Below are 13,710 nucleotides of genomic sequence, written 5' to 3' on the forward strand. Positions count from 1 at the left end.
GATTTATTATCCCATTAGTCATACATCAGAATAAAGGAATAATTATTATGGAGTTTAACAGCGAAAATTGTGCAGAAGTAGTAGAAATGTAAAAGAATAAGATGTTTGCCAAGAGTTATGTATTCATGCGCTAAAGAATGAGGTTTGCATGAAGAGTGAAATTAAATATTAAGAAACGACTCGGTGGGTGTAACTTCAGAGCCCGAAGGACACACGGTAATAAGTTCTTCGTCTATAACTTCAACTTTTACATCTCGTTATTATTAGGACATACACGTGTACAGTGAACGACGAAAAGCAATAAGAAGCCTATCATTAGATCAACGCCAAAATAAGCCCGGTGTGGCAGAAAGAGAGGTGGCGCGGCGCAGCGCGGCGGCGTTATACGCGCCGCGCTTAAGCACAAAGCGCGAAAGGATCGAGCGAGCCGACGAAAGAAAGAAAGAACGAGACTCACCGAAGAGCATAAGAGAGAGAGAGAGAGAAGGAGCGAGAGGAAAAGGGAGAAGGGGGGAGCAGAAAGGAGAGTACTTGCGGCGCGTAGAGAAGCCCACACGAGTCTGGCCGGATACTCACACTTCCGGTCCTACACATGGGCCGCCGGCCGGGGCGTCGTTCTCCTTTACTTTGCGCGAGAGCGAGATTAGCGTGTGTACGCTCGCGCGCGCACGTATACGTGCATACCGGTCGGCTCCCTACTTGCGTTCGCGCGCACGTGGACGCACACCGAGAGACAATACCGTAACGTCACACACGACTTATGCTCTTCCTATGCCGACGACGACGACGACGACGGCGGCGACGGCGACGGTGTTCGTACAATGACGTCACACTGTTGGCACCCTACGCGCGTGTATATACACCCACACGAGCCTCGTACTATGCTGCTTCGTTCTTCGTTCTTCACTCCATACCCTTCTAAGACTTGAAGTTTTCAGTGGCACTCGAGAGGGAAAGGGGAGGGAGGCGAACGAATTGTTTCATGTTCTAAGTGGAATGTGAGAAAAGCACGTCTATTAATTGTTTTATGTTAAATATAACTCGATCAGTCTAGTTTGTTTTGCAGGATGTTTTTAAATTAAGGGTCTGCATGCTTCGAGTCGAACGAAATGTTAAAAAATTGATCGCGCTATAAATTTAAATACTTGTAAAATGTGCTGCAAATATGTAGGTATATATTTTTCAGTTCTCAACTGATATTTCTCTTTTTTTTATATAAAAATATTTAATTACACAAATGAGACGTTTAGAAGCTAAAGAGACGAAGCGAATACATCACTGACACTTGGCAATTTTTTTTCTTTTCTACACGCAATTTCCTCATTCTTTTCTATCGGCTTGGTAAATCACTATTCTGAAGGGTACATCGAAGACTCATTACCAGGCGAGGGAACAAATTAATGACGCGAGTTTCCGTCCGTGGTCGGGCGCCACGCGAGCTTTCGATGAGACAGATTTAGATCTGCGCCAGGAGAAAAAGTGGATGCGCGGACGTTTACGCGGCCTGTTTACAGAGAACGTGGGCCCGAGTGGTAAAAGTTCAAGCTGCGCGCGGTAAGGAGGGAGGGAGGTGCGTCGCGGGTGCGTCGAGTGGGAGGACGGGGGATAGCGGGGTGCACAGGCAATTCGAGAATCGGCGACGACTTCCGGCGGTTCCGTTGACCCCGCGGCAAAAGTTCGTCGGTACCGTCGCCGACTTCTCTGCGACGCAGAAAGAGCGTGTGTATCCGCGAATCCCTCTTACCTCCGTTGAGAAGTGTCTTGCGATCCTGGAGAGAGCACTGCTGAATGCACATCGGATAAAGCATCATTCACCTTAACTCAACTGAGAAACGTCCCCGTTCTTTCATAGCGTTTAATTTATAAAGATGGATCTTTTGAATTTTATTGCTAAAAGTACGAAAAAATTATATGAAATGCACTAGTCTTGCGACGTAGCATTCAATATATAAGTGACTGATCGAAATAAACTGGGAACCATGGGAATCATATTTATGAACATTCAATATACTGAAAATTAAAAGTCAACAAATTACGCCTTCAACTCGTACTTGCTGGTTAATTTTCGTTCAGTACACCTCATTTTTTTATAAATTATAATCGAGATATTTAATACTTTAAAATGGTTTTTAAAATTTTTTACTGAAATCGAGATACGAAATTTTATAGCGGTAAAAGTATATTTCAAGAATATATTTCAAGGTTCGAAGTTCTTTTCGATTGAATGAAAACGTTGTAACGCATTAGCGAATACGGTGCGACTCGAGCACGTTCAATGAGAGGGGCGGAGGTGTTGAAAACGGAGGTGGAACGTCCACGCACGCGATAGCTTCGATTTATACGCAAACGCGCATTCCGAATGCGAGCCTTAACGCGTAGGAACGCAGTTAAGCGATTGGCCTCGAGCGAGCAGTCTCTTGTTATAGAAACCATCCTGCAAAACTTTGCACTAATTTCCCTTCCGTGTTCAATGCGTTAATTATAGACAGCGTCGTAGTCGCGAATTTTACTCGTGTACGCCTGGAATTAAACTCATGCAAAACGGTGTGAATATAGGAGATACAATAGAGCGAAAAGTGGCGCACATTTCGCAATGCGCTATCTAAACGCTTCTAAATAAATGTAGTCGGTACACAAAGGATGCAAAGGTTCCCATAGACAATAGTTATTCTACTGGCATGGCGATAGTCAACGGCATAACGGATTTATTTATTAGAAATTTGAAAAATTTATCTCTTTAAGAATTCACGTATTGAATTTTAGTATTCACTTTTTAAGTATTCACGTAGTCTGATTCTACATTAAAGATTGTAAATCTGATCATGAGTGGTATTAATCCCAGAATGATACATTATTTTATCAAAGAAACACACTTAATACATTATTTTATCAAAGAAACACTCAGCTTTCATGAAAAGATTTTTAAGTAAGTGTTCAGAAAACTAGAAACTTAAATTTAAAAAATACTACAATTATATCTTTCAAAAACAAACGCAACATACTTTGGATGCAACGTATGAAATTTCGATCGTTATTATTTAAAGATTTTTCGCAGATTAACGCTGTCCAATTTGCCAAAAAAAAAAGGTATACTTAACGAGTTCGAAGATTAGTCAATTTTTTAAATTATAAAAATGTCAACTCCCTTTGAAAAAAAAAAGAGTATGCTATATCCAGTGTATCGTTTCAAAATTAAGATTTTATCCAACCAATGAAATGATCGTACAGCGTCTCGAGATCGTACTTGAAACAATTTGAAATATAAAATGAGACTACGAAAATACCGGTCTATTGAAAGTTTTGCTCGTTTCGTCGTAGATACGTAGAAAATGCGTAAACGGCCAAAGAGAATGGGCCTTACAAATGGAGCAACGGGATGTTACGAGCCAGGGAAAGATAACGACGTCGAGGAAAAGTGACGGCGGCGGTGGCGAACGGCGGCGAACCGTGCGCACGCGCGCGCCGTATGTCCGGCACTTTATGAATGCACATCGCGGCCGCGTGTGCGTGCGTACGTGCGTGCGCGCGTATACGTATGCGCGCCCGTACTACGAACGTACGGCGGAGGCGGCGGCGGCGGCGGTACATTCATGCGGAGCCCTGGCGAGCGTATTTGTCGCGCGTAGCGCGCGTAGTAAGTACCCATACGCGGGCGACGCGTGCGTGCGCGATAAATGGAGGGCGCGATGAATGTACTTAGAATATCGTTGCCCCGCAGAAATCGTTAAAACGAGCCCGTCTTGCGCCTGCGGGCACGGCCGGCCGTGCTTATTCACGCCGCTGAAAACACGCGAGATCGATATGCATAAAGGCTTAAGTTACACCGTCACTCTCTGTGGCCCTTCTCCCTGCTAATCGTATTACGTCATAAACGACTCGCCGTCTTATTCCATTTTCGCCGAAGAGTGCATCTTGTACGGATATGATCTAATTTACATGATCGAACAGTTTGTTTTTCTCACTTCCTTCGTGAATTCTTATTTTTAAAAGTAAGAAGTCGCATTAGGATTAATCCGCATTAATCGTAAAAAAAACTTTGTAATGTTTAATTTATGATCATATTATTTTTAATTATTAATCATGTAATTATATAATTAATAAATATGATAGATATTTTCCACGCGTTATGCTGACATAAATCTCAATTTAGGGGCTCAATACGTTGCATCTTTTATTGTGGAATAATAATCTTTTCTATATTATATGTATATATTTTTTTTAAATTTTATTTAGAATATTGTTTTGCGCCATGACAACGTTAGTGTAACATTCATGTCTCGACGTTTCTTCTTATCATGTACGCAACGTGGTCAAACGCCTTCCGCGCCTGCGCCTTGTACAATAATAATTACGCTCATTGACATTTTTTTCCGGTTCATTCATCAGGGCTGACCCGACCCGAGCCAGAAGGCGGGTGTGCCGCTTTGCCGCACCTCGTCGATCTCACGTGCTTTATTAGAACACAACGCCATACACGAAAACGTTTAAACACGAATGCCAAGCATTCCACTTGCGCTAAATGTGTTTTCCATATTTTATAGCGTACGAAAATAACGCCGTGCACCGTAACTGTTCTAATTAACGATTCGGATTTGGACAGTTCAAAAGAGGCACTTTGCTTCGCGACAGTTTAACGAATGGTATTTTCGTAATACCGAAAAATCAAAATAACGAGATTAACAGAGAAAACGGAAGATAAGCGAAGATTTAATTAATCGCATCTGTTAAACGTTGAAATACAAAGCGCTGAACGTATTTTTTCTATTTTTATACGAATGCTTTTACAATGCCCAATCAATGTTAACCTTGCAACGCTTCATCCCTTGAGCTCGTAAATTCTACGAATCAGCAATTGTATCGTGATATTTTTGATAATATTTGCCAAATGTTATCCGAAAAGGTTTATAATGGGTATATTTAGTCAAATATTCATACACTGACGTCTGCTTCATTTCTTGCGCCCGATTATACACCACGTAACCATCACTAACTCCTCTTCGTCATGCTGAAGTCACCTCGCTTTACAAAATGTACGTGTCCAAAAATCCGCATAATTATTTACGCTCTTATTTTCATAGCATCGACTACCAGATTAGAAGGTGCGGAACATATCATTTCTCTAAGAAACTTTACGCTCACTCTATTGAAATCGATATAATTACGTATAGCTTGGATTAGACGATGATTTTCTTTATTCCTTTGATTAGGAAAGAAAATAGGATGATCAAAGAATAAAAAATTAATTTAATTAATTTTTATGATGAGACGATAACTCGAATTTTTATAGTTTGGAAACCATTTAAAATGTTCGCTAATTCAACAAAGAATTGCGTTATATAATTTATTATTTTTTTAAAGTTACATTTAAATATAGAATTTATTCACGTGCTCTCTTTTCTTCTCACTTTCCTTTTGTCGCGTAATAGTATGAGCGACAATCAGTTTGATACTCGTATTAAACACAGCTACAGTCAGGTATCGAATGACTTGTTATCAGATCACCTTTGAATTTTGTTCCTTTTTATCGCGAGCGCGAACGCGGTTCGTTCGGCAATACTCGAATAGCGTAAACGCAATATTTACGAGCACGTAGCGCGTTACTTTCGCGACTTTTGATGTCGCGTACTGCGTTTACAATAATTACACTCACGCAACGCGGCTCATTGACTCCTTTTTTCACCCTACTTCTCTCGCTGCCGCCGCCGCCGCCGCCGCTGCTGCGGTCCATTCACCGGTCCTGCCGACCGAATAACCCGCCACCTCCAGTATCTATTTGTGCATTCCATACGTTTGTGTGCCGACGACGATGTGTGCGCGCGTATGTGTGTAAGAGGGGGGAAGAAGGGGACGATTCCGTCGAGAGAAACAACACCGTAGAACGGAGCGCGACGGACTCGTGAAAAGGAAAGAGGAGGACTATCTTCTTCTTTTCTCTTCGTTTCTCTCTATTTCTCTCCCTCCCTCTCTCTTTCTCTCTCGTGCGTACGTGTTAGTCTTACACGAAGAAACGTTGCGCTGCGAGAGGGGAACGGGATGCGAGAGGAGAGAATTTCCTGTTGTGAACGTCTTCGGATGCATCTGCCCCAGCCTCTTAAGCCCGAGCCACGCGCTAGCACGAGCACCTATTAAGGCGCCACAGATAAAAGTCACGGCTCCCTTTCCGTAATTAAGGAGTTCGCTCCGAAAGAAGCATGCCATTAATATCTCGAGAGGAGAGAGACGAACTTAGGAATTTGAAATGTTGCCTTTGAAAAATTTAATCGACACGTCTATATATGTGAAAGAGAAGAATATCTGACGTAATAGTTCTCTACGAAAAACGTGAAAAGTAGAAATAAAAAATATGAAAAAAAGGACGAGAGAGAGAGAGAGAGAGAGCGTTGAGATTTCGACGCTGTCATTTGTATTAATTGTGACGATTATTTTCTCGAAACGGCAATCGCGGACACGATCGAGAAAATATGTACATCTCAGTGGAGAGAATTTAGCAAAGTTATTCTCTCGTTCTGTCACGTAAGATGCGCACCCTCTGTGTGTGAGGTACTCCAGGGTTAGTAATCGCGTCTCGGCTTTCGCGTATCCCGCCGATGACGACAGACAAGAACTAGATAGCTTATCGTCCGACGTCCAAGTGCGCATATCAAGTACAAGGTACGGCTGTCTTTGTCGCGTCCCTGCTGTCTCATTCCTCTTGGTGCGCGATCTTTCTTCCCCGCGTTGGCGCTTCCCGTGTATATACTGTGTATGCATTACGGTCGTTCACACGGGCACGAGCGATGGAATGCACCGGCGTCGCAACACGCGCGCGCGTTCACAGGTTCGTGCTGAGGAACCGTTAATGAATCTTCCAGTTTTTTTAGACTATGTGCGCGTGTATGTGTGTGTGTGTGTGTATGTGTGTTGGACGTGTCTCGTCGGCGCGGTACGAGGGGAAGGGCGACGGAATGACGGAAGACGGCGGACTGACCGGAACGGAACAAGATTGGATCCTCTTCCTCGGATTGGGAGAAAAGAGCGCGAGCACGCTCGCCGCGCGAAACGTGTATCGAGAGTACAAAACCATCGTGTGATCTCCTGCGGCATTTTGATTTTCTCTCTCTTTCTCCCACTCTATCTTTCTATAGAATTCTAGACTTCAAGCTAATACAATTCTCGATGAAAGTGACTTTCTTTTGCGTGTGAGAAAATCGTAACATAAAAATCTCAATTGGTGGAGGATTTAGTGTTTTCAATGTGCAGGAGAATATATGTACACCCACGGTCAACGATTCTGTCCCTGAGGAAATTTTCCAAACCGAAAAGTCGCTATTTTTCTACATAAACGTAGTTTATGATTAACGTAACGACTAGAGCTTATTGGTCGTTACGTTAATCATGAACTGTGAGAATGTAGAAAGATGGCGACTTCTCAGTTTGCGAAATTTCCTCAGGGACAGAATCAATGACCGTGAGTGTAACGGGAAATAAAAATTTGGAGCGATTCAACTCTCATTCTCTCTTGGTTCCTCGTAAAATTGATTTGTTCGCGCATCTACGAACGCTCATTCAATTTTATTTTTATTTAAAACCATGTTTGTTTACATTTTTACATTATCCATTATTCTCACGCATTCCACGAAATTTGCCGGTCATAGACATCCGTCGAGTATCTCGCGCGCCGGTCCGTTCGTTTTTCACAAGTTTCACATCTTCTTTCAATCCTCTCGTGCGTGCTACGAGAAAGAGAAGTATCGGTGCCAGCAGGCCCAAAGCACGCCGATATCAAGAAACAGGAGAAGAGAGACAGGAACGAGAGAGAAAGAGAGAGAGAGAAAAGGAGAGAGAGAACCAGCCACCACCAGGTCGGTACGCGGTTGCAGCTCTGTTTGGCGGCAGTCCGCTTCTGAGAACTAACGGGTCTGCCCCTTTCCCCCTGCAGCCCTCCGCCACGCCACTCGCAGCAGCGCATCGCATATCCTCCCCTCCGTTACGTCCGTCCTCTCTTCCCCTACCTCCACGTACGGCATCGCGCCTGCGTCGGCGCTGCCCGCTTGCCTGCTTGCCCGATGCGCGCGCGCGCGAGCGCGCGAGAGAGTGAGCGAGCGAACGAGCGCTGCCTTTGCCGCGTACTAGCGAGTGCGCATCTGGCGTTTGCGCATTGGCGCGAGCGTGACGCGCAAGCGATCATTCTCAGTGTGGCACGGTCTGTCGTGCGAGTATGTCGTGTTCTTGTACCGGTGCCACGGTGCCACGGTGACGGTGATACGTTCAAGGACGCACGTTGCTTTTCTCGTGACTCTTTTTCGATTTTTTTATTTAATTTTTTTTTTTTTTTTCGTTTGGCCACATGGACGTTCACGCTGTACGGTACGAGTGTTCGCGGAATTAAGGATTAAGTACAATGTGCACAATAACGAGTACAATATCGAACAGCTACTTTCCCAATAGTAGTGGCACAGAGGAAACGATGCCAAAGTGCAATCGGGCGACGGATAGGTTACAGACGAAACAAGAGTGCTGTGCTAACGCACGTGATCAGCGACGCGCGGATATGAGACATGAACGTGGACGCACGATCGGATCGGACAGAAAGATTGGTGTGGCATCGGCGAAAAGTTCAATGGAGGAAGCGCAACGGCGGGCTGCGATGAGTACGAAAGAGAGAGAAAAAGAGAGAGCGTCATGAGCAGCCACACCGGGCGTTGGAAGCGCGACGTGGAAAGCTCTCACGTTGGAAGCCGTTTCTCAGGCTTAGTCTCCCACGTAGCTCTTATCAGCCGCAGTGCGAGCACTAACGATCGGATATCGTGACACGGACGGGCGTCATGCGGGTGACGAAACGACGCGCGCACGTCACAATCGTCGTTGTTCATAAGCGGTGCGCTCGCCGACTCACCGAAAACCGAGCCGCGCGTGTTTTAACGGGACATCACGTACGTCGCGCATCGGCCGCGTCTCAGTTCCCCGACCCCGAGGAAACTAAAATAAATGCGGCGTAGGTGGTGACTGACCGACTCGCCGGCGAGTGAAAGAAAAAAGGAAGCGCGGGAGAGGAGAAAACGCGCCGCGCCACGCCGCGGCGCGTGCTTTTCCACCGATACCTCCGGATTCCATTCCTTCTGGCAATTGAGGAGCGGAGGCACTCTAATGTGTAGCCCTCGTAGCGCGCGGTCACGCTACACTACGGTGCGCCATAGTGCGCCGCGCGGAGACTTCCGGCCCGCCACAGGAAGCGAGACACACGTGTTCGGGCGTGTGTGTTCCCATAATACGATCTGCCTGCCCTCTTCCTCCCCTTCCTCTTCTCACCCGTCCCTCTTCCCATTCTTTCCCCTTCCCGCTCTCGCTCTACAGTGCGTTCCATATTCGATGGTCGAAAAAAAAAAAGAGAAGCGAGCGCATCGTGTACATGTGATACGCGCGTATCGCGTCGTTTCGTTATTACTGCGTTCGTTCGTTCGATCGTTAGTTCGTTTATTCCGTTCGAAACGTGCACGAAGAAAAGTGAAACGGAGCCATGAACGAGAAAAAACCACTGGTAAGATAACATCGAAGCAAGCATGTAACTACTCTTTTTAGCTTTACACGATTCTGTAACGGCTTCTTTAATCACATTTGCTTTGCTGCTGCCACGAGATGCGTGGTAAGAGAAGAGTGAGAAAGAGAGAGAGAGAGGGGGGGGGGCAAATTTATGTACGAGCGAAAGTTTCCTATAAGGTTTGAAACGTTTATCTCCTCAGAAATTTTCCGAGTACCAGTGGATTAAGACATCTCGCTTTTATTATGCTCGATTCAATCGCACCGTTTAATTACTCAAAATACAATTTCTTTTTTTCTGTAGGACAGTGTGTTATGAATGGATCCCCGATACCAGCGTCTGTGTTTTTCACGATCAGAAAAACTCTCGTCCTTACATTCTCGTATTGCATTCCGCTTAATTGATTGGTATAAACTTTTTCCCGTGTGGTCATGTTATGAATGAGTTTTCAACGTTACATTCATATTTCCCGATATGGCCGTACGCCCACGGTGCAGAGGTGCTCAATCATGTTGTTCTCTTCGTCACTCGGACTTTGATCCGTCAAGCAGGAAAAACCGAAGATTCATCAATATATTTAAATAAGTAATTTACAAATCGGAATAAGTAATTTACAATTCTAAACTAAGATGTAATAAAATCTTTAAGTTATAAAACTTTTTGAAACTTTCGAGACTGAAGCTTTTATAAAATACTTGAAAAATTTGGAAGATCCATTTGCTCCACACTGTGAGAAAAAATTACTCAATCTTAATATTTGTTTGAATACTTGCAATGAAATATTTACTAAAGGTAAATAAATATTTATTTAGTACGAGAACCACTAATTTATCATTTTTTATTGAGTAAATATTTATGTACCGTGAATAATTATTTCATTACAGGTACTTAAATGAATATTTATTAAAATTTTGTAATTTTTTTCTCAGTGCAGTTTTCTTTTATTTATTGCAGTTTACTATATTCCATATCTGCAATTTACGTTGAATCTCAGGCTGAAAAAAACATGAAGAAAATAAAAAAATGATAGAAAAAGCTTGGTCGAATATCCCATTAACGTCCATTTTTCTAGATTAATTTTAATCGTGGTTTAACTTGCTTAGTAGAAGTAGACTTAATACAAGTATGAATAATATCGTTAATAAATGTGATTATGCTGCCAAAGATAAAGTGTTAAATTACACGTTTTTAATTATGCAATAATTAGTTAGGATCGAAAATTCTAACGCGAAACTATCGAGGTTACAATAGCCTCAGAATTATAATCGACTAAAGTTGAACTTTAGCATCGAGACACGCGTTCAGGGCCGTAATTATGTGTACACGTGTATGTACATTGCTCACCGTTAATTTCTCGGCTCATTGGATATAAGTTTTTGCTGCTCAATTAATTTCTCGTTTTTTTCTCTCCTTTTTTTTAATAAGTGCAGATACTGCTTAGATAATTGCTACAGCAATTATCATAAATTTAAATGGGATTAAAATTCTTAATATGTGTATATATCTTGATTATTATAGAGATTAAAATTAAAATCAGATTTTATTAACGAATATCGTTCTAAGAAGATATACCATATATTACCGCGTTATTAATCAATATCACATTTGTTTTTAAGGAATAAGATTACAGTTATTAACATTTAATATATTGGCATTTAATAAATTAAATCTGTGTTAAAGTATACGATTTCGGCGATGACAGGTGCTTAAGATACGACGAAAGTACATAGCGTAGAGCGAGAAAACCGATCGGCGTCTTGGAAAACGACGAACCATGAAATTATGACTGTACGTGCTTCTTTCAAGAGCGAAATACGATATAGTAATGCCGGTAATACCATTTTCGGAGCACTCGCAAACGAGATTCTCGCGCTTGTAAGCGCGCGCGCGCGCGCGCCGCGATTCAACGGTGTTCCCCTTATCGTGCTCATCGCATTCCTGAATATCATTGCCGTGCATTTTTTTCGCGCTCGCTTCGCGTAACTGCTGCTTCTCTGTCTCTCTCTCTCTCTCTCTCTCTCTCTCTCTCTCTCTCTCTCTCTCTCTCTCTCTCTTCAGTTCTTGCGCCGGGCGCAATCGAAACTGGTGTAATCTTAGCGAATTTAGATGCCGCGTGTGCGGTGTACGCGCGAGGGTAATCTCTGTTTATTTCCCATTGCGTGCACAAAGTAATTTTTCCGTATTTACATACAGAGATTTACATCACTGACGTTACACCGGTTTCGATAGCGATCCGTAGATGCAACAATCGCCTTGCTCATTTTCATTTGTTCTCATCGCTAAGTGGAAATTTTTTTTTTTTTATATACCCGTTTTCTCTTTGCCATTTTCTTGTCGTCGAATTGCTTAAAGCTCATCTCGATCGTACATTGAACTCATTAGCATTATACGTACGACTGTTGCTTTCGGCGTTTCTTCGAATTCCGCTTAATTTCCCTAATTGGAAACGAGTCGCGGCCCCCTTTAACGAGTGGGAGCAAACACGTGACTCGCGAGAGCCCCTTTGTCTCGTATAAAGTCCCAACTCTCTTCCCCACGAGAGCCTTATTACCTCGGACGTTCGTTCTCGCCTGCTTCGTTCGCAAAGCTCGGCGGCGGCAGCGGCCCAAGCCCGCCGCGTTGAGATCCTCCAGATTCTTATGCGTATGTTGTATTATGGTTATATAGGTGGGCCGATCTTTCTCTATCTCCCTCTCTCTTTCTCTTTCTCTCTCTTTCTTTCGCCCGCTCGCTGCCGAGCCGTGAATGCGAACTGTAGGAGGCTGAGTTAAGGACAGGTACCAGTGGAATGCCGTCTTCGGACCGACCGCCTGAGAGTCCCGACCTCCGTGTTCCGTGTGCCTCTCCTCCGATGCGATCCAAACACTCTCGCAGCGTGCCGCGCGCGCGCGCGCGCGCGAACGCACCGCCTTGGATGCTTATGAATAACAACAAAGCGGAAGATGCATTACTCTCGAAAATTGCCAAATTGAGCTCGCTCCAAGAAAAGTGGCATAATGAATAACACTTTGACAAATAAGTTTATAAATTTATGAAATCCTCCGCATCTTTAAAAAAGAAACTTATAAATAAGATTTTTATTTATTACAAATTTATAATTTAATGTTTCCAAAATTCTAAAAGGATAGAATTGTAATTAATTTATTTTATATTTGTGATTAGATTTGTTTTGTTTTGATTTTCATCGTTGATTCAATATCTTGTAAATAATATCCGTAAGATCAATAGTAAAGTACAATTACATCAGTATTACGTTATAGCGGAAAATTTGTTTTATGGTTCTATCAATCGATATCTATTTATTTATATCTGTGTTACTGTCTAGAAATGTTACACTCCCTTTTATAAATCGTATCGTACATTTCTGGACAAATATAAACTAATTCGCTGTAAATATTCGACAAAGATCTTAACCCTTTTAATAAGAGCGTCTTGTATCAATAATTCTGTCCAATTTTCTAAACAGTCGCGCAAAATTTGCTCGTTTGCCGGGCAAATTACCAAACGCGGGAGAATAAAGGAGACCGCGTTATATAGGTGCACACGTATCGTTTCGGGGCCACGGTCCGTGCCTTGTTTACGTCGCCGTACAGAAGGGCCCCCGGGGCCCGAGGCGCAAGGGGTCCGGAGCAGCGTGAGAGCGGGCGCCTTCGCCGCGGAGCATTTAGCACGGTGGGCGCTCCTCGCCGCTCTCCCTCCCCCTCCCTTTTCCCGTCTCAACCCCGTTGTATTCTCCGCCCTTCCCCGGCTCTCTTTCCATTTCTCTCTCATGAGCCACTACCGTCGCTCTCTCGCTCTCGAATAATTTATCGCGCGGCGCGAATTCTAATTGTCATTCCGCCACTTTTACAATATTTTGCCGTATTACATCTTCCAATAATGGATGATTATATCGAATAGAAGAGAGGCGTCCGAAATCTCTCATGCGTAAATACTCGTAGACGTCGCGCGCGCTGGGAAGGAGGCGCGTTGCGCGAATGATCGCGCGGGGTCCCGGTATTCCTAGGGGACTCGCGTCCCCGAATATCCGAACAAATGCCGCGTGCGTACAGAGGAGAGTGACGGTGGCGGCGCGTCGTTTCCTCTCCGTCTTCCTCGGTCGCTCTTTTTCTCCTCTTTCAGCGCGAGGGCAACGAGGCCGGTCGCGCCGCGCCGGCCGCCCGGCCGGGGCCCGTCCGTCGCCCGGTGCGGTG

General features: G+C 44.0%; 1 protein-coding gene across 6 annotated transcripts in view; it reads left to right on the plus strand.

The window, feature by feature from the left end:
* Nucleotides 1-13,710, plus strand: part of LOC105208046 (serine/threonine-protein phosphatase 4 regulatory subunit 1) — a 130,617-nt gene that overhangs the window by 85,427 nt on the left and 31,480 nt on the right. The window contains exon 1 of one of the 6 annotated variants that reach the window (XM_011177790.3): nucleotides 8,154-9,517. The exons of the other annotated variants lie outside the window; for them this stretch is intronic. The gene's annotated coding sequence lies outside the window, so the exon portion shown is untranslated. Of the gene's footprint in view, nucleotides 1-8,153; nucleotides 9,518-13,710 lie in introns of those variants that run through there. 6 annotated transcript variants of the gene reach the window in all.

The sequence above is a fragment of the Solenopsis invicta genome, chromosome 11 (genome assembly GCF_016802725.1).
Source record: "Solenopsis invicta isolate M01_SB chromosome 11, UNIL_Sinv_3.0, whole genome shotgun sequence".
Lineage (NCBI taxonomy): Eukaryota > Metazoa > Arthropoda > Insecta > Hymenoptera > Formicidae > Solenopsis > Solenopsis invicta.